Genomic DNA, 23523 nt, shown 5'->3' with positions numbered 1-23523 from the left:
TAATATAGTGGAAACCACAGCATACTTTTGTAATTTGATTAATTAGGAAGAAAACTTGTGAATGTTATAATCAATTTTCAAACTTTCTAAATTATATTTATAGCATTACTCATCTGCATCACAAAAACCCAAAATGTTTTTCATGAGAATAATTATTCATAGCAAAGTAATCTTTTTCTCATTGAAGAAGATCCCTAAATAGTAGTTTGTGGTAGTAAAATGTTTAAACTTGTCCAGGTCATACCATGATAAAAAATAGTGCTGGGCTTCCCTGGTGGCGCAGTGGTTGAGAGTCCGCCTGCTGATGCAGGGGACACGGGTTCGTGCCCCGGTCCAGGAAGATCCCGCCCGTGAGCCATGGCCGCTGAGCCTGCGCGTTCCGAGCCCGTGCTCAGCAACGGGAGAGGCCACAACAGTGAGAGGCCCGCGTACCACAAAAAAAAAAAAAAAAGTGCTGAAAAGGATAAGGATCTGACATTCAAATTATATAAAATCACATAATGGTTGTACTTATATAAAGAAGACGTAGTTTTATATATATATGTGTATTATATGAATGTATATATGACTATATATACAAATATATCTGTATAAAATTATAGTCATTGTATTGATTTTATACAATTAGAATGTTTTATATAGATACACATACATATACATATATAGATGTATCTTTAAAGACACTAAAAGAGGAAGAAACCAACTCATAAACCAAAATAAAATACCTTCAAGAATCAGCAACATAAAGCTCCCTAACATTATAATATTAGAGGTAAAAGTGGAAAGAATATAAAATTTGCTATAACAGAATGGCCTAAACATATGGTGGCTGAGGTAGACACTAGATTACAAAATATAATCACCATCCCTTTTATACCAGTCTCCCATTTTTTTTTTTTTTTTTTTTCTTTTGCGATACGCGGGCCTCTCACTGTTGTGGCGTCTCCCGTTGCGGAGCACAGGCTCCAGACGCACAGGCTCAGTGGCCGTGGCTCATGGGCCCAGCCTCTCTGCGGCATGTGGCATCCTCCCGGACTGGGGCACGAACCCGTGTCCTCTGTATCGGCAGACGGACTCTCAACCACTGTGCCACCAGGGAAGCCCCAGTCTCCCATTTTTAATAATCCTAAATAATTTTTAAAATGAGAAATTCCTAAATGAGTCCAAATATTGACTTCCTGATGTATGCCAAATATTAAATGATCATGAAAAATGCTAATAAAATGTAATTAATCTCCATGATACTCAAGATTGAGATTTGCTCCTGTAGATGTTTTATAGTTATAAAGCTGTACAGAACACATTTGGGCTAAAAAACTTAATATTGCCTATATGTTGACCGGGTCCACTAAGTTTACCAAGACAAACATATGTGACCGAAGCCTATAACACACCATTATGCTAAGCACTTTAGAAATATGTAGTGGTTGTTGGAAGCCCTGTTACAGTTTTTCCTCCTTTGAATTTCTTTCACCGTCTGCCATTGACATTAATTTTGCTAGGTGACTCTTGTACTGACTCCCTGCGCAGGCTGTCCGATCTGAGTAACTCTCAAATGCACAGAGAAGTGACTCCAAAACAGAGCCAATCAAGCCTTTCAGGGAAATTAAATTGACGTAGGGATGAAGAGAACCTTTTTATTTTTTCCTCCTGGAGTCACAAGCTCTAGGAATGATGTATGATGCATGTCTAGAGTTCCCAATGGTCATCTTGGCTATCAGACAGAGAGAATGTGAGAATGAGGTCAACTGCCTGAGAATGAAGTCAACACATTGGAGATAGAGAAAGAGAGAGCGAGAGCGAGAGCGAGAGAGAGAGAGAGAGAGAGAGAGAGAGAGAGATTGAGAGGGAAAGGGAGAGAGAATCAGGTGGAGGAGGAAAAGAGAAGCAAGTGAAGGAGGAAGAGAAAGAAGAGAACAAGGAGGAGGAAGAGGAGGAGGAGAAGGGGGAGGAGGGGAGGAGGGGGAGGAGGGGGAGGAGGAGATGATGATGTACATACAGCTTCCTTTGTTGTTTCAACTAGTTGGAGCTGAGATTTGATCTTTTGCTACTGAAAGAGTCTGATTAATGTAGTGATCTAAACTAATGCTAGGTCTTTCCTAACTTGACTCCAAAAGTCCCCTGTAGGATGGAAAAATATCCAACTATCTAATGATACACTGATTTTTTTTACCTGAAAATCACTCTAAAATCATCTTTCCCTACATTTTAATTTTATAAATCAGTTGTAAATTTAAAAAGTGAAAAGGAGAGTGGTTCAGTCCCATAAGATAACTAGTGGTAAGAGTGGTATTAGAATTTTGGTCTTCTATTTCTGCTTCACTATTCAATGGTAGCATTTATGATGCAAAAGTCTAAAAAGTCCAAGTTTATTCTGCATATTTTATTAACTCCCAGAGAATAGCCCAATTAGAATGTTTTGATCTTTTGACTAATTATTATAATTGCTGCTTTATGAAACTCTGCATGATCAATATCATTATATTCAATTTAATTTTTTTTTAAGAAATTAAATGATGGCTTTTTTACAACTGAAGTGTCCAGCAACAGATGAATGGATAAAGAAGATGTGGCACATATATACAATGGAATATTACTCAGCCATAAAAAGAAACAAAACTGAGTTATTTGTAGGGAGGTGGATGGACCTAGAGTCTGTCACACAGAGTGAAGTAAGTCAGAAAGAGAAAAACAAATACCATATGATAACACATATATATGGAATCTAAAAAAAAAAAAAAAGTGGTTCTGAAGAACCTAGGGGCAAGACAGGAATAAAGACACAGAAGTAGAGAATGGACTTGAGGACACGGGGAGGGGGAAGGGTAAGCTGGGACGAAGTGAGAGAGTGGCATTGACATATATACACTACCAAACGTAAAGTAGATAGCTAGTGGGAAGCAGCCGCATAGCACAGTGAGATCAGCTCAGTGCTTTGTGACCACCTACAGGAGTGGGATAAGGAGGGAGGGAGGGAGGCACAAGAGGGAGGAGATATGGAGACATATGTATATGCATAGCTGATTCACTTTGTTATAAAGCAGAAATTAACACACTATTGCAAAGCAATTATACTCCAATAAAGATGTTTAAAAAAATTAAATGATGGCTTTTTTTTTTAGATGGACTGAAATCATATGTAAATACTGCATTTTGGTCCAATTATTCTGGAAGTGCCATTTTTATAAACCACAGTTATTAATATTTTCATGGTCTATCTATGGTGATTAATCACCAGACCTTTGCATAGTATAGGGAATAACATGACCAGAATCTCAGCAGTGAAAAATCCTAATAGTATCCCATATCTTGTCCAAAGCAACTCAAATAAAGAGATAAGTTATCACATATACAACTAGAAAGTAGGACAAACCACATAAAACGCTAATCTATAAAATATAAAAAAGAATAAAACTTCCAAATTACAGAACTTATGAAAGGTTAAGGCACACAAAAACGATAAAAAGTGTTGGACAACTGAAAGATATGTTTTGTAGACCATAAGCTATTTAAGAGCAGATTTCCCCTTTTTATTTCCTATAGCTGACACTCAGAAAACCCTTGATAAAGATGTTTATAATAAATGATTTGTGAGTTCCCTGGAGCTGAAATGATTTCCTAATGGTGTCTGCATCTCACCCTTTGAGACAGTGTATACCCAGTAAATTTGGGTGATGAAAAAAATAGTCTGTTTAGCAAAAGCAAATACTAAAATCCAAACAGGAAGAAATAAGCTAATATTCATTGAGTACTTCCTTGGTGTTAGGCACTGACCTAAGGAATTTACTTGGATTATTTCACTGATCAATCATTAAGCCTGATATTAAAATGTCCTTGATATTAAAATGTCATTAAAACTTAAGTGGAAAGCAATACAATTGTTTGGTAAATTATGAATCAGGCTTCATCTAACTTATTGAAGGCAACAACTACTTTTTATCATTAAATAGTTAACATCTATAACTAATATTCACATATCTGACATTTCATTTGAAAGTCAATCAAATTTTGTTAAATGGTCACATCTTAATTGGCCATAGTGGTCCCATATGTTTATGCAGCCTTAATTCATTGAATTCTGTTTTTATGTTAAATTTACATTTATGAGTGAATGGATGAATTAATGATTCAACAGTTTATTTTGTGGTAATAAGTTGTATTTATGAATTGGTGAATTTCACGTGGGTTTCATTCTCAAGCAGAATCTTTCCTCAATGGCAACAAAGATGTGTCACTAGTGAGACCAAGTTTCCATCCTCTTTACAACTTGTAATCCTTGAGACAAAGAATGACAATCTTTTTTAATATCTATGTTAATTCTACAAGAAGACATTAAGAAAAAGCCCACTAGAAATTTCCTCCCTGAGTCAGTCATAAAGGCCTTTAAATAAACTTTATAAGCAGTTCTTTATCTCAACATTGACTAATAAAATATACATTCTTATAGATGTGGTACTTCTTATAGATGCACGTCTTATAAAGTGTAAGAGCATTTTCTAAAGAGCATTTTCTAAAGTCAATAAGAGATAAGGTAGGGATCATCTTTTTTACCTCTCAAATTTAGCAACACATAGTCCTATTATTTATTAGCAATTTACTCTTTCAGAATTACTTCATTACATTTATTTAAAATAATATGTCATAAAATTCAATGGGAGGAAAGGAACTAGAGAGAACATACAAGTTGAGTAAATTTCTTCCAAAGTAGGAAGAGGGTTTCCATTTTATGATGCATCTAAGTGCTGAAAAAAATACATCATCTCTTTGTCTCATGTATATATTTGGGCGATCTTCGTCAGTGTACTTGGCGGACCTCACTAGAGCACACCCTACAGAAAGAAAACACATTTTCTTTAAACATAAGACACAGTTCCTTGGATATCCTGTTAATCACTTTTCCTTTCTAACTGAAAAAAATCACCGCTGAAATTAAAGTACAAATTTCATTATTCTCGAAAGAACCTTAAAAGTTGACATGTCTTTGAACAATTGTTTCAGAAATCCTTTTTAAGGTACATTTTCATTTTCTGGCATGGCTTGAATTGAATTCTAAACTTTCTGTTGCTTGTCCTCTAAGCCCCTCTGGTGAATTTAAATAGGCTTCCCTATATATTTAGTACGTTCAAGAATTCCTTGTTCCAGTGCCTACTCTGCTTTATTATTAGAAGGCTGTCTCCGAAGTCCAGCAGCCAGTTTGTTTTCTGCCATTAATAAAGAGTCTACTTTTTTTTCCCCACTTCTTTGAAGAAGTTGAAAAGGCTCCATGTTGGGTGGAGGGGGTGTCAGGAAGAGAGAGAAGTGAAGGGAACCGACTGTGGTGTAACCCCCCAACAAAATATGTTGTCTAATGTAGAATCCTCCCCAAGCTTTAGAAATGCGCGGGTTGGGCTTCCCTGGTGGCGCAGTGGTTGAGAGTCCGCCTGCGGATGCAGGGGACGCGGGTTCGTGCCCCGGTCCGGGAGGATCCCACATGCCGCAGAGCGGCTGGGCCCGTGAGCCATGGCCGCTGAGCCTGCGCATCCGGAGCCTGTGGGGAGGTCGCAACGGTGAGAGGCGCGCGTACCGCAAAAAAAAAAAAAAAAAAAAAAAAAGAAATGCGCGGGCTGGGTTTTCAGCGTGATGTTTAACAGAGTAATAACTTAGCCACCTACCGGTTCCCCCATCACCGCTAAGAATAAGAAGTCTACCATGAGAAAGACATTACATTTTTAAATCCTACAAAACCAAATGCTTCCATTGGCTAACGTTTCAACATCACCCAAATCTCTTAGTGAAGATGTTTGAAAACTGGAAAGACCATAAATAACAAAGTACATTTAATTTCTCACAATTCACTTATATGTCCAGAAAAATACATAGAAGAATTTCAAGAAAGACCTACCAATTTGGATGTATAAAATATTGATGTTGACTCATGGCCAAGGGAAAACTAATTCAAAGGCAAGGAGAGATGACTCCACAGAATAGCCATTTGGTGCCCACAAATCATCAGACACCTACCAACAGAGAGGAAGAAACTTCTTAGAAAAGGGGAATGGTTAAATCCACCTACGTAAAAGAACCCAAAGCACCCCAGAAACCTTAAAAGGCCGAGATGAAACCTAGGAGTTACGATTCTTATTTAGTTGACCTAACAGATATAGCCCATGATTATTTTTACGCTAGTTTTTATTTGTTCAGGAATTAATTATTAAAGTAACACTCTTAAAAATCACATTTCTTACATCAGATACAAGGAAAAATTTATTTCACCATATGAAAGTTTTTCACTTTTAAATTCTTCATAAAATATGCATGGAATCAGCTGATTGATTATATAACACTATTTAATCTCAAATTCACTTAATCTCAGTTACCTTCAAGTTCTACCTGCTTTTGACAGGAATAAAGACTCAGATGTAGAGAATGGACTTGAGGACATGGGGAGGGGGAAGGGTAAGCTGGGATGAAGTGAGAGAGTGGCATGGACATATATACACTACCAAATGTAAAAGAGATAGCTAGAGGGAAGCAGCCACATAGCACAGGGAGATCAGCTTGGCACTCTGTGTCCACCTAGAGGGGTGGGATAGGGAGGGTGGGAGGGAGACGCAAGAGGGAGGAGATATGGGGATATATGTATATGTATAGCTGATTCACTTTGTTATAAAGCAGAAACTAGCACACCATTTTAAAGCAATTATACTCCAATAAAGATGTTTAAGAAGTTCTATCTGCTTTCAAACTTCCACAAGTAAGACATTACATACAAGTTAATATTATTGGCTAGTAATACACTCCATCTGATAAAGCTGGGGAAAAAGCAACATTCAATGAAAATAGAAGCTAATTTATTGAAAAAATGTGGATAAGTTTATGACAAAGTCTCACTTTTCATACTATTTTTACCAAGGGTTTAAAAAAATTAAGATATATATATATAATATGTAAATATATAAAACGTATATATTAATTTATATATTCATGTGTATATATTGATATATATTAAGTACATATGTTAACATATATTAATATATATACATATAATGCCTCAGAGTATAGTTGGTTACTGATAGATAAAAAAACTAAATACGGAGATGGAGATGACAGATAATGATAGCACCTAAGTTTCTACATACTAACTATGTATTTGCAAAGCTGCACTAACAAGTCTGTTTTTCATATTGCTTACAAACATTCAGGATATTTGAAAACTTCTCTATATTAGGAACTTTGTTTTCCTTTTCCAAATACAGTCACTAAAGGATCAGTGGGACCTGAGTGCTAAGTTAAATGTCTAGTAAGAAATTTGACAAAAGAATCCAAGTAATCAAAAGGATGACTGCATTCGTTGCCTACCGAAATGTAGGCTATGCTCTGCATGTGTAAATGGCAAGAAAATTCGGGCGTTAGCTAACCCTTTACGTACTGCTTTTCTCGAAACTCATCCAAACATGACAACTTGCAAAACCATTTAAATATTTATCAGGTGAATTAAACTGAGCCTAGGCACACGTACCAGCATGTCCATTTGAACGTAAGAAATTTAAGATAGTATATACCTTTTATGATTTCATTAGTAATTAACCTGTACTATAATTCCCCTGAGATACCTATACCTCTTCCTTGACATTATTTATGTAGCCTAATACTTAAATGACTTGAGAATCTCTCTACACCTCATCTGCAGCTTCACTGGAACACTAAAGTGTTAAGGACTTCTATACTCAGAAAGATGTTGACCCCATGAGCACTGAAATGAAATATAATCATATTTAGATTTGGCAAAATTCCAGCAGTGCCTTCCTTGATGGACCTTAAATGGCTTTAAAAAATGTCATTTTGAAAAACTGCTGTTTTCCTTACAGAGATTAAAAGTTAAAAGCATGAGTATAACAATATTAACAGAGCAATATAAAAGAGACAAAAGAAAAACTACTACTTCATTGGTATTTGATAGATGTTTAAGGTGAGTGATGATATTTAAAAAAATAGAACCTGAAGCTCACAGTAAATTAGCAAACAATGTGAGAAAGGAAAAGAATCAAGCAGGGGTTAGTATATTTATGTAAAACAGTGATTCTCTATTTCAGAATTAAAATGTAAAAATAAGCTGGTGTCAGAGAGGAGGTGATTCCTCATTTCCACCGCATTGAGCAAGCTCGCATCGGCAGCAGACAGCCTTTAATATATGCGTCTGGCTCAGGCTGGTCTCCTAACCAGGAAGCCATCGAATTGTTAATATCACTGCTTTTTTTTGTATGCAACACATCATTTTCTTGCTCTTTGTTGCAGATCCTTCCTTTTATTTTAAGCTTAGCATGATCTGATTTTCCAAATCATATTATACAGCCCCCAAACAATATTATCCTGTGACAGCTAAGATAGAAATGCAGAAAAAAAGTGGCATCCATCTATCCATATACAGCATAAAGTAATTTATATAAACAAAGTTACCCACTTATAGCTCTACTCACCTTTATGGAGTAAGAGAAAAGCTTTATCAATGACGCTCTCAGAAAAGATAGTTCATAGATCGGAAGGTTACATACAGAGGGTTCAGAGAATGTATGACGATTAGTAAAAATATATACATTTTATATGTTTTTGGGGAAAATAAACACAATTGCATTTTAAATCTAGCTTTGGTATCTTCCGACTATGAAACAGAAGTTAATATATATTGTGGTTCATAAATATGATGACATAAAAAAATCTTGCATTTGAAATAGTTATATTTGATATCACTATAGCCAACAAACATATATCCCTTACATTATTTTGGAACTAAATTGATGGAACATCTTATACATACAGGTGTCTGTAAACATATACCTGTATGTGATATTGTTTTATATAAGAGGTAGTTTCTGATACACTGTGTAAACGTGGCTATTAAATATAATCAAGTTTCTGTGTACTTGTAGCTACATATACATAGAGTTCTTTGTATTGAGAAACTTATGCTTTTAAAAATGCTTGATTACAATGAGAATAAGGTTAAAAGAAGTAAAAAATAAATACTACCCAAAACTTTATGGTTTATATTATCTCCATTCATTTGAAGTTTTAAAACATTTGTTTATACACACACACATACACACACTTAAAATTTCAGATAAATGAAACAGGTGATATAAGTAAAGAATCTGAATAGATACAGGGTGGATATATGCTTAGACACATTCTATGTGCCTTCATAAGTGAGGAATATGTTTATGATATTGTAACATCAATTTTTTAGGAACTATAACTCGTGGATGATTTATATTCTGTGATACTTCAAATCATAAGTAATTCTAACAAGTCCAATACAAAGGTGAACAAAGACTCTATTACAGTATTCTAAAACACATTCAGAAATTTATTTTAAAAATGTGAAGATATATATAATTTATAGTACCCCTGTAAAGCAATAGAGTTTAAAGAATGAAATCATTTTGTTTCTCCTATTATGGAAAATCTCTCATCTCCATTTTGAATCTTATTATCTGCAACATTATTGTAAAATTTAAAAATAGATTTAATGTATAATTCTGCTCTCAAAAAAGCACATTTGATATGGCAATGGCTAATAATATTCAAATGTGACATGATATAGTTGGAATAGTTACCTCATATAAAACTAAAATTCTCATAAAAGTCTGCAGTTCAGATTCAGCTGATAGATGAACTAGAACAGCCTGACTTCATAGGTGGTGTTTACTAATTTATCACACATATGTCCATGATATATGCCAAGTAAAATGCAAAAATTAAAAGGTATTATATTTCTGCTAATTATGATAACTCGAACTCTTATAACAAGATAATGTCTTATAATAAGACATACAAAGCATGTTGTCTGGTTAAAAAGACTAAAGAAAACTCTGGCAATAAATACTAAGTATAATGCAGCATTCTTCTTAAATCAGTATAAAATCTAATAGGGTCAAATAAAGAAGATGGCAAATGATTTTATTTCTAGGCCTCAAGCATGATTATAGCCATACATTACATATTCTCAGCTGTAGTTGTGTGAAAACATAAAGGATTTACTTAAGTAGCTAATGTATAGATTTCTATGCATAAGAAAAAAGTTACAAATATAAACCACTCTCTTCATTATTAACTAAGGAGTTAGTCTCTTAGGCTAGCCACCTTAAATACACCAAAAGAAGCATTTTAAAAACACTTGTATTTAATTTTGCTTCTTACACAGATATATTGCTTTTATATTAATGTTGTTATAATACAAATGCTATTCCTGTGCACTCTGTCATCACTTTAGAGTACAGTTTCTGAAAATAGTATTTTGGGGGGTGGGTCATGGTGAAAACATTGCTGATTATAAAGAAGAGCATTGTTCATTTCTCCTAGGCAGAATCTATGTATGTTCTTTTGTTCTGATGGTAACTGCAGACAATCAATAAGGTCCAAAGCTGCTGGTTCCCCTCCGCCTAGGTCCCAAGAGCCTGACTTGTGATGTTACTAAAATACCTCACAAGTTAGGGTCTCAGGGACTAGGAAAAGTCTGGTTTGATGCGGTAGAATTCTTCTTCCAGTGATAAGGCTAGTTTCGAAATTACAGTTGGGTTCAGTTAACTTTTTCCTCTAAATACTAATTAAAATACATACGCAGAAATATATATATGGTATATAAAGTTAGGATGAGCTGAATATTCATGACAACCATTTAGAGACTAATTTCAGACTTTAAAATAATGAAGAATGTATGAAACAATGCAGATAATGTACAGTTAAGAGTCATTCCATTAGATCCAAGAAAGAGACCAAAAATGGGTTAAAATCTGTTTCTAGCAGATTTGTACAGCAACACCATAACCTCTGTTACATTAAAGAAGGATTATATGCCAGTTAATGGGACCCTAATTGAAATTTTGCTTCCCATTACACATCTACACAGCACAACTTGTAAGGTGGGCCCAGGACATATAACACTTTAACTCTAATTTAAATATACACTGTTGCAGTTAAGAATAAAACAAAAACTTTTTTGCATGTCATAATTTAATACCTCTGAAGCTTGCTATTTCTCTTTGAATCTCCAAACTATTCAGACAGCCAATATTTCCATGCATACTCTGTAGCTATTTGAGCAATGCCTCTTAATAAACACGTAACTTAAAATGCTGGCAACATAAGAAAAAAAAGGCTCTACTTTTAAACAATTGCATTATAAAGCTCAATACTTTTGAAAATACACAATCCCAATCCTGCATATTCACTGAATTTCCTCCGATCTTTTAGCCTTGTTTGTGGTTCGAGAACAGAATTTGTACTTTAGGAATGATCCAAGGTTTAGTAGCATAGAACGCAGGGTAAAACAATCGGACCAGCCATAACATAAAAGTCCTGGCCACAGAAGTGGAATCTGGTTCTTCTGAAGTGGTTGATCTTAAAAGGGAAAAGAGGAGGAAAAAACAAAAACGGAAAGAATTAGAATGTTTTCCTGTAGAACAGGTGAATCATCCATTTCCAAGTAAGCTGCAAGGAAAGCTATACTGAACAAAATATTTGCTAACTGGCCCCCTCCTCCACCCTAGTACCACACCCCTTTCCAACCACCACCCCCGACCCTCTGTCCAGATCTTTACTTTGCCTTGTTAAGACTTTAAATATTCTGCTCCATGATGTAATGCATCATTATATAAGATCTCTTTCTGTTTATCGTTTGATTTTCCATACTGAATCAGTTATGGCTTAAAATAGTAAATAGTTAAAAAAATTAAAACAAAAAAGCAGCACTCACAAAAAGCAAAAAATAAAACAGTCCTTAGATATAAGTCCATGCTTTTCGTTAAAACTGAATATGGCTTTACAATTTTTGACCATAGCATTCAACCAATTATTAGAATGAAAAATCTCACCCCTCCATAAATATGACATTAACATAATTATACCACCCCCATCACGGAGACCCATCCTCCTTAGGGAATACATCTGATGCTCCAAAGATGGAAATCAGTCAGATTCTAGTTGCTCTCCAACGTACCTTTGCTTCTCACTGACTGACTGGCTTTTACCCTCCACGCACTCACACGCCACCCCCTCCCCTCGGCTAGACACGGATGCCCGAGCGAGCACGCGCGCGCACAGGCATACAGACACCCAGCGAGAGGCGAGGCAAAGCATCTGATGCTGACTCAGAGCGCTTCTGTGTGCAGGGGGTGGCAGCGGCTGGTATTTTCACTGCGCTCATCATTAACATTAACTCACAGTCTAGCATCCACCCTCTCCCAGACCTGCGGGACTGCAGTATTTGCATGACGCTGTCACTCTAGCCTTTGCAGGTCAGATGATAGAAGGAAAAAAAAAAAAAAAAGGAAAGAAAGAAAAGGAGTGAAAAGGAAAAGCCCCCAAAGCCTTCATTTCTTCCAGGGTCTCCTTATTTTTCCACCTTTCTACTTCCTCTGTGGCTATGTCTCAGTTGTTTGACATCTTTCCGGAAGAAGCTGTCTTGTGCTTCAGTGAGCCAGTAGTCAGTTAGTCCTCCCCTCCCCTCAAACTTGGATACACACCCCTTTCCCCCCGATCAATAACACAGATATCCAAATACAGTTGTGGAAACAGGCTCCGACACAGTCTCACCCTGGGTTCACTACCTCAAGAAGCAGGCAGCCAGGCACACACGTGACAGAAAAATAATGCCAGCAATTCTTTAGCAGTCCTAGACTTTATTCTATGCCTTCATTCCCCCCCATCCTCCCCCTTCCCAGCTGATGAAAGAGCAAAAAGAGCCTTTGCACTTCTATATGAAGCCCCCAAGCAGCCCAAGAGACAGATGAGTTAGGTGGATCTGTATAGATCAATCATTTCTATTGAATAACGAAAAAAAACCTGATTTTAATAAAAATAATTGCTTAATATTTGTATTAGCTGTGCTCTCATTTCACAGGAATTACAAGACCTGCCAGGATCTGAATCATCGATATGACTTAAACTGTGTTGAAATTCTAACTTGCTGGAATGAAATCAACCAACAGGATGTTAGTATATTTTTTACTTTTTCGATTTAATAACTCTTAAAAATAATAATAAATAGCCATGTTGGCGAATATGTGAAAGTCTTTGAGACTAAGAAATGTTTGCAGGCTATAAATATTATAATTAAATATATGTTTACGTAAAATATGGATTTGTGTACATATGTGAAAACAATCTACTATGTGCATTGTTACAAAAGGAAGTACAATTTTGGCTGAACACAGTCGTGTTTGTACTACAGTGTTTCATAACATAAAAAGCAGTATATAGGTATTTATCCAGTTCCTTTGTTCTTCAACTGTTCCCTTTAATGATAGAATGTGGTAAACTGCCTACCTTTCCATTCTACACGAGCGATATTTCTGAATTACTTGCCAGACAGAGCTAGCCATCAGTGACTCTGCAGCATACAAGAAATACATACAAAGGAAAGTACGACAATTCTCAAGCCAACTCTATTGCTGTCTGGGGCTGGAGAAATTTCGGTTTACCGACACAGACAGATCCCAGCATGCACTGCGGCACTGCAGGACCAACTAAGGTAGCAGTTTGGCAACAGAACTGTGGCAACAAACGTGAAGGAAAATCATTTGCAGAGGTTCCAGAGAAAAACATCACACAACCCATAGAGAGAAAGAAGCATCTGCAGTAGGCTACGTATCTCTATCATCAGCTCCTACAGGCTCCTGATTTGAAAGAGAAAGGAAAGAAAAGGAAAAACTCAAGTGCAAAACAAAAAACCACAAATAAATAAAGAAGTGGGCATCCGGAGGAAGCATGGTATTAAGTACACACTCTCACTGGAGAGAGAAAGGGAGGAAGGAAAAGAATACGAGGTGGAGGAAGAAAAGAAAACGAAGAAAATAGGAAGAGGGAGGGGAAAGGTGGAGAAGGGGAAGAAAGGGACTGAGAGGAAAGAGCAGAGAATCACTGAGCCCTGAAGCAACAAATGAAATATGAAATTAGATTTCAGAAACCAAAGATTCCAGAATAATGTTCAAGCTTAGAGTTTAATGAAAAACTGTAACAGAAATTAATGCATGCACGGCATAGCTTAAAATACTTATTGTTGGTAACAGTGAGAAGCCTGCCGCCTTCATCCTTCCTGTTCTACGTGTGTGTATTAAACTGGTCATCTCTTAAAATCTCTTTGCTCAGATCCATCTTTTTTTCCTCTCTCTCTCCAGCATCATCAGTGTCCTTTATGCTATTTTTTTTTTTCTAGACAGTTGCCCACAATACTCTGGATAAATTAACGTTATGACCTCGCTATGGCTATCAGACATAAAATGTCGACTGTTTTAATAATTGAACATGTGCTTACAGCAAACTGCCTACTGATATCTTAGCTCTGTGGACTGCCTGCATAAGCATCTCACTCCCAGCTCTGTGAATCAGAAACAACAGATGCAAATACAACTTTCTTTTTCCTATTCCACACTATCTCTGTTTATTACATACAGAGACAGACACACGCATAACTTTCTAGAAGGCATAAAAACATTACCCAAGCGAGTTAGAAAATCACGAATAAAGGATTGAAGAAAAATAATAATTATAAATGTCCAGGCATTTAAAATATTTATATCCAGACAGGGGTGAGCCAGTTTCAAGTGCCCAGGCTTCTGTCAAGACCATCATTGGGCCACTGGAAATCCAGACTTGATTAAATCAATATTTATTTGAAAGAAGATGTAATCAATCAGTTCAACTATGTCTGTCATAGACATGGGTTTAAGGTCTCTTCTTATTCTAAACTTCCATTCATCAATACTAAAACATCCCTAAATGAGACTCTGACTATGGCTAAACTTTTTACAAAGTAAATTTTTCAGTCTGTTTTATACTTAATTTGAGCAAGCAATGCAAGTATGGTCTTCCTAGATCAATTATTTTTATGGATTATTCGAGTTTTGTTCCGTTAACTTAAAAAATAACTAAGATAGGGACTTCCCTGGTGGTCCAGTGGGTAAGACTCTGTGCTCCCAATGCAGAGGGCCCAGGTTTGATCCCTGGTTGGGGAACTAGATCCCACATGCATGCCGCAACTAAGAAGTCCAAGTGACGCAACTGAAGATCCCGCACGCCACAACAAAAAAATAATCCCACTTGCCACAACTAAGATCTGGTGCAGCCTAAATAAATAAATAAATATTAAAAAAAAAACTAAGATAGATCTGGATGTTTATCAAATGATGTATTAAGTTAAAGGAAGCAATGACTGCTCTGAAATACTTTAATACAACCTGCCTTCTACCTTATTACTAAGGCAAGCGATCTTTTCTCAGAGAGGTCATTTGAACTCATTGTTATTATGGGAATTGTGTTTAAGAACATTGATGAGGTTTAAGATAAGGAAGATGGAGGACAAAAAATGATCTACAGCTCTAACTTTGACTCAAAATTCATGGATGTGCAGAATATATTGTTTTTTTATTACTTGCATATTTTCTTTGCTTTATTTAACCTACACTTTCCAATAAGGTGTGACCAGCCACATGTAGTTATGAAAATTAAAATTAAATAAGGTAAAAATTCAGTTCCTCTGTTGCCCTAGCCATATTTCAAACGTATAACAGCACATGTAGCTGGTGGTTACCATTTTGGACAACACAGCTATAAAACATTTCCAACCTTGCAGAAAGCTTTATTGGACAGTGCTAACTTAAACTGTCCTTGTGAAAGTTTATAGCATAACTGGTCACTGTATCACAATACTTTTATTCCAGTCTATTTTAAGAGGATGAAATTTATATTGATTTATTTGAAGATCTAAAATATGAGAATTCCATTTGACTAAAGAGCATCTAATACTTTTATTTACTAATAGTTTTGAAGATTACTTAAGGGGAAGGGTTGTACAGAAATGAACTTTAAGGTAGTTGATAACAAAACCATCAGAAGACACAAAAACATACTCAAACTAAAGTCTCCGAATAAATCTGTCAGATGCTTATTTGTCTAACCTTTCCAGAAATGAGAGTCATGCTCTTTTTGGTGTCAAACAACCCATATTACAAATTTCTATTTTCAAAAAAGAAGGGCTGTAATAGTAGTGTGAGTAGCAAAAATACAGAGAAAAAGCAATTTTTAAAAATCCTATTCATATAAGCAAAAAATTGCAGTTAAGAGCAACAAGTATGGTTATACCATTTTCTTCCATTTTTTAAAAGAGAAAAGAATAATTAAAGGGCAGGGGAGACAAGAATCAGATGCCAGTGAATTAGGATGACCTGGTTGGGAATTTTCTATTAAAGAAAAACAGGTGTGTGTGTGTGTGTGTGTGTGTGTGTGTGTGTGTGTGTGTGTAGACATTGTTAAGATAATTTTGAGTTATCAATCAGATTCTGGAACTAATTATCTTAAGCAAAATGAAAATAAAGTAAAACATAAGTGTATATGTTATTACTTTAAAAATTTCATGGTGAGTGATGCAGCTGGTTTTCAACAAGAAAAAACCTGACATCTTTTCTTCTAGTATTTTAGTATTTGGACTAGGGGATGATTCAGTGTTTAACTCAGACACTTTTGGATTGTAAGGCAAAACGCTTATTCGTCAACCTAAAATTACTTCTTTCTTACTCTTTTGATATATAAGTGCAGAGCATCACAACTAACATGGAAAAATAATCACACAGATTTCTCTTCCTTTCAAGGATGACCCTTTAGACCCTGCCATGTGAAATCTAATGTTCATTCTTCTATTTAGAAAATGTATGATTGTAACACTCTATACCAATCTCTCTCTCCCCCCCTCCCCCCATTTTCCTCTCCCCTTCTCCTCCCCACTGCTTTCCCCAAGTGTGTAACCCACTTGCCAGTCCAGTCTGTTATCAATATCCACAAGGGGGCCACATTCAAAGCCACACCAGAGAGATGACAGAAGGAGAGCAAGTCTGAGATAGGGGTAATTAGAGCAAGAATACGAACTTGAGGGAGGTCTTGAGGGGGAAGTGACAATGACAGTGACTGTTGTACAGCCACACACATGAACAAATAGTCTTGAAGATGCTGGTGGAGTGTTTCTCTTTCAGGAGAAAGGTAGGGTATAATAATGAGGGGCAATTTGGAGACCATGGAAAAAAATTATGCCATATCAAATCATCTTGCAATCCAGAAGAGTATTTTTCAATAGTTAGCAGGCTTATACGTTCTAACAATAAAGGAATGTTTCTGCTCTGTTAATGTGCTTCCTAACAGATGAGAGAGTGAAAAATTAATCTTCACTTGTTAAGATGGGACATTAGGTGGAAATGATCAAGTGACTTCAGAATTACTGTCATATTTAGAGCTTGAATACTATGGCAAAGGAGCCATAATAACTTATGTTTTAGCTAACAAACTACGGAAGAGTACAGGTATCCCTCAGTATCTGTGGTTTCAGAACCCCCGGGGATACCAAAATCCTTATATAAGGAACTGTCAAGCCCCTTATATAAAATGGTGTAGTATTTACATATAACCGACACGCATCTTCCCATATGCTTTAAGTCATATTTAGATTACTTATAATACCTAATACAATGTAAATGCTATGTAAATAGTTGCCACCATGCAGCAAATTCAAGTTTTGCTTTTTGGAAACATTTGGAATTTTGGGAGAGGGGGGTGGAATATTTTTGATCTGCGGTTGGTTGAATTTGTGGATTTAGGACCCACGGATTTGGAGGGCCAACTGTACTATTTTCCTTATGTTCTATATACAACAGTTTCAAAAGAAGTTGGAAGGGAAGTAACCTAGGAGTCAGGTAATTGGTTCGAGTGCCAATTTGGTAAATAATAAAATTTATGGTCTTGGATGAGTCATTTCACTCTTGGAACCTTAGTTCTCTTATCTTTAAAATTAGGAGAGATAACTCGGTTCATCACCAAGACCTAATTCAGCTCTAAAATTTTGTGCAATGAAAGGGAGTAAAACTGGAAACACGTGTTGGTCATTACTACCTACTATTTAGATGTTTTTATGCATAATTGCATCATTTAATAGTTATAGTACTGTCCAGTAGCATTTATATCCAGAAAGACTAATGATAAATCCTCTTCATATGTCCCTGTGATATCTCACCTAATAATTAAATCTCAAAAAATGTAACCTTTCATCTTAGCTGCAGAATATGGCAATATTAAAATGTTATATTAGATCTTCTATGTGGATTACCCTATTTACATTTAAATTTTCATTGATTTGAAACAATATATAAAATATTTTTATTTTAGATGTAGGGAGGTAGTAATTTTCTAAGTCTTAGAAAAATATATATACACTGTTATGGTACATGCACTAAGGAGATGAACTCACAGTCTCCTTGGACAACTTATTGATAAAAATTAGCCTACACGGATTTAAACAAATCTAGGATTAATTGATTGAATAGACATATTTTAGCTTTAAAAAGGCATTTAAAATTCAGGCTAAAATATGTCAGTTCATAAAACTACTTAGGTGGGTTCTAGAAGCCTAAGGAAAAAAAAGATATCAGAAAATCAGGTGAATCATAGGTTTAAAAATCTCTATCATCTATCAAAAACTTTAAAAACACCTTTTTTGATTTTTTAAAGAATACTCATTTTGAATGCTGCCTAACTTAGGTGAGGTAAAGTTATTAATGGATAATTATTATTCTGATTGCTCATAATCACTTTTATTCTAGATTTTGAGTTTTCTTCAATATGAAAAAATATGCTAATTTTGTAAGCTTTTTAACATAAGGAAAAGATAATACTTTATCCATTGATTATGATAGGTAGGAATGGAACACAAATGATAGGGTAAGTTATCTTAAATAAAATATTCTCTCTTGATAGATATTTTTATTTCATTTCCTGATTTTTTCTGTTCATTTTGAAACAATATCACACAATCATACATATTTTTTTTCAAGATTTAATTTTCACTTTGCTGTCTCCATGCTAAGTGATGGAGATTGTTTCCTGATTAACACACTTTTAGATGTATAAGTACTATGAGACAAGTTTTAACTTTTCAAAATATATTCTTTCATGAAGAATGCCACTACAGCATACTCTTGAACCTTATTATATAGGTTTTCAATGTATGTTGAAGAAGCTACCATTACATGGGAGGAGGGGAAAATACTTAAAGCAATATAAACATCATTTAAATATTTCTGAACTGTGAAGGTTCAAGTGTATCCTGCATTCTCATGCTTTGTTCCATCCTTTCCAAGCAATTGCATTGACTTGTTAAGGGTTAGAGGGTATACTTCCATTGATCAGAAAAATAGCCTGACACAGCAAAAGTGTCTGCTAATTCAAGACAGATCAATCCCACCTTTGTTTCCTTTTGGTTACATTACGGTTATTCATTCCGCATCACTTAAATTCCATAATACATATCTCAGTCTAACAAAGGAAATGGTTAAAGAATAATCTTGGTAAAAAATGATATGTTCCTGGGTATTCCCCACACTGAATTGCTATTGAACTTGGTGGACATTATAACACCTGATCAAGTGCTTGGCCTCATTTTCAAGTTCACTCGAGAATTCTGTCCCTTTTAAGGATTTTATAAAAACCTTAGGAAGAAAACCTACCTTGGAAAACAATTTTTTTAAAAAAAACTTCATACAATCTTATATTAGTATGTTAATTCTCTTGGGAGGGTAACAATCTCCAAGAGGTACTAGCATTTTGACTTTTACTAACCTGAAAAGTTACATGCTGTTTAATACGGTTCCTACTCTTATCTGTAATCTTTACTTAGATAACAACAAAAATAGTCACAAATTCAAACCCCTCATAGCCTAAGTGGCCCACAGACATGTCAATTTTTTGCAGTAATGCTTGATTATATTTCTTTATTTACTACTTTAATTTTCTCTTACGTGCCATGAGACATAACCCATTAAAGAAAAGGGTTAAATTAGAATTTATGTTTGGATACTTTGCTATTATAAAGCTTTGAATTTAAGAGAAATGTATTTTAATTCATATGCCTGACAAAGACATGTTTTAAAGCACACACTAAAAGGAAACAGCTTTTCAATTACCAAATGCAGTGCTCAGTAGGACAGAAAACTTACTGCTTCTCTTAAATGCTAGACCTTTAAAACATTTGCTGGATGACAGCATTATAAAAAAAAAAAGTTTCCTTAGCAAAGAATTAAAGCTGAATATGCAACATTTCTTAGGAGCATTGAATAAGTCTATTTGTCCAGCTTACTTTGCAAAGACTGCGTAGAAAACAGCACCATAAACACTTTCAGTCCCCACACAAGGGCTAAACAAAGAGTCCTCTTTCTAGCCATCTAATCGGGTAATTTATTTTTTCAACCATCACATAAATTGAAACACAGCTGTAACCAATGACTTGCAGATCCAGTTCCCAGCCAGCTGGAATCAGTTCTGCTGAAACAGCAAGATTTTTACATTGTTCACTTCTGTACATCTGGAGAAATCATTGAAGTTCAAAGGTGACCAGAAAAGCTCTTTAAATAAATTCAACCGACGGTGAAGATTTGTCTAAGGATCTACAAACTCAACATTCACTTTTACAAAATGTTCATTTCATGAAATTATAGCTTATAAAGGCTGTTTGCATCCTCATCAGTATAGACTTTATGAATTACTAATTGAATTAAGAACTTAAATACCTGTTTCTTTCAAACAACTTGCTTCCAAACTTTTTCCTAGGAGTTGTAGCTACTAAAAGATGGTCACATTAAAACACTATGTTACATGCAGAGACATAGGCCATAAGAAACTGTAACAAAACCAGATACCAGAAATGTACCTACTCATATCTCAAATTTAATCATGTTTAACTAATATAATCCTCTATTTAGATAAAATGAAGGAGAAATACTACTCTAAAGAAAGCAGAGCTGGAATACTTCCATCAAGCTAGGTAGGCAAGTCCCCAAGGAACCAGCGTCCTGGGAGAAACAAATGTGGATTAGGAATGTTCCACATGCAGTACTGCAGGGAGGTGATTCTGGCACTGGAAGAAGAGAAATCCAAGAGCAGCAGCCACTTAGCTCTACCCTGGAAGCATATAACTGCACATAGGGTAAAAGTTAAGATTCCCTGAAAAACAAAATCTGATGCAGCCAATCCTTGTGGTAAAGAGCCTTCCATAAAAGTTTGATAAATTTAAAGCAAATAAAAACCCAGAAGAGTAACTGTATCCTTGACATTTAAATTATGTACAATATATTGATTCAAATGCATCATTTTCTTCACTAAAGCCATAAAAAAGATATTCTTGGGAAAATGAATATGTCTGGCAAGCTTCTCAATCCAGTTTTTGTTGTGTTTAAAAAACATAAACATGGGACTTCCCTGGTGGTGCAGTGGTTAAGAATTTGCCTGCCAATGCAGGAGACACGGGTTCGTGCCCTGGTCCAGGAGGATCCCACGTGCCGTGGAGCAACTAAGCCCGTGTGCCACAACTACTGAGCCTGCGCTCTAGAGCCCGTGAGCCACAACTACTGAGCCCACAAGCCACAATTACTGAGCCTGCATGCCACAACTACTGAAGCCTGTGTGTCTAGAGTCCATGCTCCGCAACAAGAGAAGCCACAGCAATGAGAAGCCCGCGCACTGCAACAAAGAGTAGCCCCTGCTCGCCACAACTAGAGAAAGCCTGCTTGCAGCAATGAAGTCCCAACGTAGCCAAAAACAAAACAAAACAAAAAAAACATAAATCACAAATATACTTTATTTTCTTTTCTTAGTTAATATACTGGTGAACATGTTATTTTCATTATTTAGCCATCTTATTCAAATGTGTGGCTATTTCAATTACACTGGATCAATAATCAGTAACTTCTTTATGAGTTGTACCTCTAACTAAAAAGAGTGGAAAAAAAATAGTAATAAGGTATACTTTCCCTACTGAATGACAGATGGTGCTCACATAGTAAGTAGCAATTTCCCACTAGATAGTGAATTCACATAAAGGTGTTTTAAGTTCATTCACATGGTAAACATGTGACTGATTTTTATGTATCATTCACTGTATACACAGGCTATGGAAAAATATTCGAAAGGGTTGGAAATGTGATTTGATAAATAATGAAATACTCAGTGTCCTGAGGATTACCTTTAAGAATTTCAGGGCAATAGAAAATTGCACCCAACCAAAAGGCTCTTGTCTATCGCTGGTTATTAACTGGCTGTGGGATCTAGAGGAAACACATACTCTCTTCAGGTCCCCTGTAGAATCAGGATCTAATGTCCTTTCCAGATCAAATGTCCACAATTTTGTAGATAATTTCAAAAATCCTAATATATCAATATATCTGTTTACCCTATTGCTCCTGAAATGTAAAATCCCCAATTTTCTTTTTTAGTTTCATCACTTTGGGGGTGAACACCACTAAAAATCAATCTATCCTTTTTCAAATATGAACCAACCGATCCAGAAATCTACTAGATAATGTTTTTGGTAAGCACAGGGAAAGTTAACTTGATAGGAAAAACTCTTGAATGGACACAGCTTAATTTTATGAATATGCCATTTAAAATTAAGCAGCCAGTTAAATTTCTCATTGTTTTAAAATAGAACTAAAATTAGGCAACTCCCACACTGTTCTCTACTGCAATATTAAAGTATGCTTCATAAGGAAATCTACATGACTAAAGTTTTCAGTGCTATTTATAAACATTTTTGTTACTTGAATTCACATGTATTCCAGAATCCTGTGACCCTGTGATGCCTATATATTTATTCACATGTGTAATACTTTTAAGACATCTGTAACATATAATATATTTACATATATACACATATTTTATATAAATGAACATTTATTATGTTTGTGAAAAAAAATATCCAGGAATCTTCATAATCTACCATAGAAAATCACCTGTACCAATAGCATGACAAACTGTTCCACAAATACTTTTTCATAACAAACAAACAAAATAGACTTCCCATGACAATTTCAGCAGGTGGGTTCTTATTAAAAATATTTTATCTTAGGTGTTCTCTAACTGGTAATATCTTAGAATATGCCCAGCTAACAACTAAATTTAATAAATAATGAATTATTCAATGCCGTGAGGATTATCTTTAAGAATTACAAGGTAATAGAAAGCAGTTAATTCCTTACTAAAACTTTGTATTATCTAAGTTTGATTTAACTTTTTACTCATTTTCTTTTCTCACAATTTCTCTGGCCTTTTAGTTATAAAATAAATTCTTAATATGTGATCCATGCAACACAGGCTATGAAAACTTTATAGAAAAATGCCCTATCTGTGTCACTCTGAGCTACTGAACTCTACAAATGTGTGCCAGTCCTAATTCATCCTCAAGAACTAAGAATGGATTTCTCATCCAGTTTTGAGCTGGTAGACTGAGGGAAATGGTCTCAGAAAGGCAAATATTTCATGTCTATTTGTGATTTTTGCTCTTACTATGCTAAAGGATTATTTCACTGTTAATATTACCTTGACTCTTTTTAAGTACTAGCAAGACATGGTATTTCATCAATATTCCAAATCCTTTGTTAGGCATATTACATATAAATTTGTGTGGTGATAATAGTTTTAATTTTGGGGGGTTAGGTGTTGCATCACAACATAAATTTT

The 23523-nt window shown here is 35.3% G+C and overlaps 2 long non-coding RNA genes across 2 annotated transcripts in view; both read right to left on the bottom strand.

Moving 5' to 3' along the window:
- Positions 1–4255: 4255 nt before the first annotated feature.
- Positions 4256–10411, bottom strand: LOC117199115 (uncharacterized). Its single transcript, XR_004480297.2, has 3 exons — positions 5882–10411; positions 4682–4829; positions 4256–4275 (listed from the first exon to the last, which is right to left on the bottom strand). It is a non-coding gene; the product is annotated as an uncharacterized LOC117199115 (long non-coding RNA).
- Positions 10412–10414: 3 nt separating this feature from the next.
- The window catches only part of LOC125964438 (uncharacterized), a 337716-nt gene continuing 324607 nt past the window's right edge, over positions 10415–23523 (bottom strand). Inside the window, exon 5 of the long non-coding RNA XR_007477429.1 lies at positions 10415–11376. This is a non-coding gene — a long non-coding RNA (uncharacterized LOC125964438). The remainder of the gene's footprint in view (positions 11377–23523) is intronic.

Source organism: Orcinus orca, chromosome 5, assembly GCF_937001465.1.
Source record: "Orcinus orca chromosome 5, mOrcOrc1.1, whole genome shotgun sequence".
Taxonomy (NCBI): Eukaryota; Metazoa; Chordata; class Mammalia; order Artiodactyla; family Delphinidae; genus Orcinus; species Orcinus orca.
The sequence above is the reverse complement of the archived record's forward strand: the minus strand, read 5'-3'. Positions and strand labels throughout refer to the sequence as shown.